A 3,478-nucleotide genomic window follows, 5' to 3' on the forward strand; every position below is an offset into this window, starting at 1 on the left:
CGATTTTCAAAATTTCATTTTTTTCGCGTTTTTATTTTCTGTCTACCATATCATGCAGTCTCCTTATTAGCGTTTGGGGGTTATAGTGTGGGCAGGTTGGTCGCAAAGGTTCCGAGAGGAGCTGGCTAGTAAACCCTGTCCCTTATGTTCCACGGCGGCAAGGCGGAGAAATAGAGGGCAGAATTGACTAACGGGCAAGGAAAGTTGGGCTTGTAGCTTTCCTTTCGAAGGAGGGAAAAGATGATGCCCGAAAGCATTGTCACTGTAGTGGCAGGCAGAGTGTAGATGGAAGTTGTGTACGCTAGCCTTTGGCTAATGATAGAGACAAAAGAGCAGGAGGATATTTTCCTTCGCAGAAGCACTTTTCTTGCCTTCCTTCAGCTCGCTTGGCGAGTCTGACAGGTATGCCTGAACTGTGCACGGGTCCAGTTGTGAGAAAGACGTGGCAAACAAGACGGGGTTTCCCTTGACCGAGGGACCGTGTGGTCCGTTTGGCTCATGGGTTCCCCCCGTGGAGGCAAAATCTAAGAAAGCTTGCTCTCCCTCTGGCGGAGGGGGGCCGCTTAGCAAGGAACTTCTGTTCCCTGCGGTGGATAGTTACCTGGTTGATCCTGCCAGTAGTCATATGCTTGTCTCAAAGATTAAGCCATGCATGTCTAAGTATAAGCACTTGTACTGTGAAACTGCGAATGGCTCATTAAATCAGTTATCGTTTATTTGATTGTACCATTACTACTTGGATAACCGTAGTAATTCTAGAGCTAATACATGCGAAAAGTCCCGACTTCTGGAAGGGATGTATTTATTAGATTAAAAACCAATGCGGGTTCTGCCCGGTCATTTGGTGAGTCATAGTAACTGATCGAATCGCACGGCCTTGCGCTGGCGATGTTTCATTCAAATTTCTGCCCTATCAACTGTCGATGGTAAGGTAGTGGCTTACCATGGTTGCAACGGGTGACGGAGAATTAGGGTTCGATTCCGGAGAGGGAGCCTGAGAAACGGCTACCACATCCAAGGAAGGCAGCAGGCGCGCAAATTACCCAATCCTGACTCAGGGAGGTAGTGACAAGAAATAACAATACAGGGCTTTTACAAGTCTTGTAATTGGAATGAGTACAACTTAAATCCTTTAACGAGGATCCATTGGAGGACAAGTCTGGTGCCAGCACCCGCGGTAATTCCAGCTCCAATTAGCGTATATTAAAGTTGTTGCAGTTAAAAAGCTCGTAGTTGGATTTCGGATGGCTCGGCCGGTCTGCCGCAAGGTATGTTACTGGCCGGGCTGTTCTTCCTCGCAAAGACTGGGTGTGCTCTTAACTGAGTGTGCTCAGGGATCTGCGACGTTTACTTTGAAAAAAATTAGAGTGTTCAAAGCAAGCCAGCGCTTGAATACGTAAGCATGGAATAATGGAATAGGACTTTGGTTCTATTTTGTTGGTTTCTGGAACCGAAGTAATGATTAAGAGAGACAATTGGGGGCATTCGTATTTCGTTGTCAGAGGTGAAATTCTTGGATTTACGAAAGACGAACTACTGCGAAAGCATTTGCCAAGAGTGTTTTCATTAATCAAGAACGAAAGTTAGAGGATCGAAGACGATCAGATACCGTCCTAGTTCTAACCATAAACGATGCCAACTAGGGATCAGAGGGTGTTATTGGATGACCCCTTTGGCACCTTATGGGAAACCAAAGTTTTTGGGTTCCGGGGGAAGTATGGTTGCAAAGCTGAAACTTAAAGGAATTGACGGAAGGGCACCACCAGGAGTGGAGCCTGCGGCTTAATTTGACTCAACACGGGGAAACTCACCAGGTCCAGACATAGTGAGGATTGACAGATTGAGAGCTCTTTCTTGATTCTATGGGTGGTGGTGCATGGCCGTTCTTAGTTGGTGGAGTGATTTGTCTGGTTAATTCCGTTAACGAACGAGACCTTAACCTGCTAAATAGTTACGCGAATCCCGATTCGCGGTTAACTTCTTAGAGGGACTGTTGGGTATGCAACCAAAGTCAGGAAGGCAATAACAGGTCTGTGATGCCCTTAGATGTTCTGGGCCGCACGCGCGCTACACTGACGATGTCAAAGAGTATCTCCTTCACCGAGAGGTGTGGGTAATCTTCTAAACATCGTCGTGCTGGGGATAGATCATTGCAATTATTGATCTTGAACGAGGAATTCCTAGTAAGCGCGAGTCATCAGCTCGCGTTGATTACGTCCCTGCCCTTTGTACACACCGCCCGTCGCTACTACCGATTGAATGGTTTAGTGAGGCCTCCTGACTGGCGCCGATACTCTGGCAACAGAGCGCCGGATGCCGGAAAGTTGGTCAAACTTGATCATTTAGAGGAAGTAAAAGTCGTAACAAGGTTTCCGTAGGTGAACCTGCGGAAGGATCATTACCGATGAAACAATCCAAAACGAGTCTTTGAGACTTGTTTACCGTGTGAACTGTACGCAATCTTTTAGGGGTCGGTCTCTGTGCCGTTAAATGGTCGTCCGTCGCTTGGCGTGCGTTCGGTCAGCCCCGACTTTATGTTTTTACAAACTTTGTTTATTCAGTCTGAGAACCAATAGTGTTGGAAAACAAAAAAGAGAGACAACTTTTAACGGTGGATCTCTTGGCTCACGCATCGATGAAGAACGCAGCCAGCTGCGATAAGTAGTGTGAATTGCAGAATTCAGTGAATCATCGAATCTTTGAACGCAAATGGCGCTCTTGGGTTCTCCCAGGAGCATGTCTGCCTGAGTGTCGGATATCATCCAACGCACTTGAGTGTGCGGCATTGAGGCGTCACGGCACACTTATGCCGCCGTGTCCCTTGAAAAGCAGAGAGACTCGCATCGTGCGTTGTTCTGCACCCCCATGCGAAGGCTAAAAATCCATTTGGTCCTTGGCTGGGTGAGTGTCCGGAGCGCGCGCGGAGTCCCACGACAAAAACATAACTATCTGGACCTCAGGTCAGCAAGGCTACCCGCTGAATTTAAGCATATTAATAAGCGGAGGAAAAGAAACTAACAAGGATTCCCCCAGTAACGGCGAGTGAAGCGGGAAGAGCTCAAATTTGAAATCTCCGAGGCCTGAACGCTTCGGCGAGTTGTAGTTGCGAGAAGCACTTTCTCGGCGGACCGACCATGCCTAAGTTGCTTGGAACAGCACGTCGCAGAGGGTGACAACCCCGTCTGTGGCGCGGACGGCCGCTCACGATGTGCTTTCGAAGAGTCGGGTTGTTTGGGAATGCAGCCCAAAACGGGTGGTAAACTCCATCTAAAGCTAAATACTGGCGTGAGACCGATAGCGAACAAGTACCGTGAGGGAAAGATGAAAAGAACTTTGAAAAGAGAGTTAAAAAGTACGTGAAACCGTTGGGAAGGGAAACGAATGGACTCAGCAATGCGCCGTTTGAGATTCAGCCGGCGGGTAGTGCCGGCCCGGGGTTTGCGGATCTGAATGGACCGCGGTCCGGGCTCGGAGCTCC

The 3,478-nt window shown here is 48.4% G+C and overlaps 2 non-coding genes across 2 annotated transcripts; both read left to right on the top strand.

The window, feature by feature from the left end:
• Nucleotides 1-598: 598 nt before the first annotated feature.
• LOC146446030 (small subunit ribosomal RNA) lies at nucleotides 599-2,401 on the top strand. The gene has a single exon (XR_014863033.1). It is a non-coding gene; the product is annotated as a small subunit ribosomal RNA (ribosomal RNA).
• Nucleotides 2,402-2,600: 199 nt separating this feature from the next.
• Nucleotides 2,601-2,754, top strand: LOC146446031 (5.8S ribosomal RNA). Its single transcript, XR_014863031.1, has one exon. It is a non-coding gene; the product is annotated as a 5.8S ribosomal RNA (ribosomal RNA).
• The last annotated feature ends 724 nt before the right edge of the window (nucleotides 2,755-3,478 follow it).

The sequence above is a fragment of the Pavona decussata genome, unplaced genomic scaffold (genome assembly GCF_977016875.1).
Source record: "Pavona decussata unplaced genomic scaffold, jaPavDecu1.1 SCAFFOLD_3690, whole genome shotgun sequence".
NCBI classification, from domain to species: domain Eukaryota; kingdom Metazoa; phylum Cnidaria; class Anthozoa; order Scleractinia; family Agariciidae; genus Pavona; species Pavona decussata.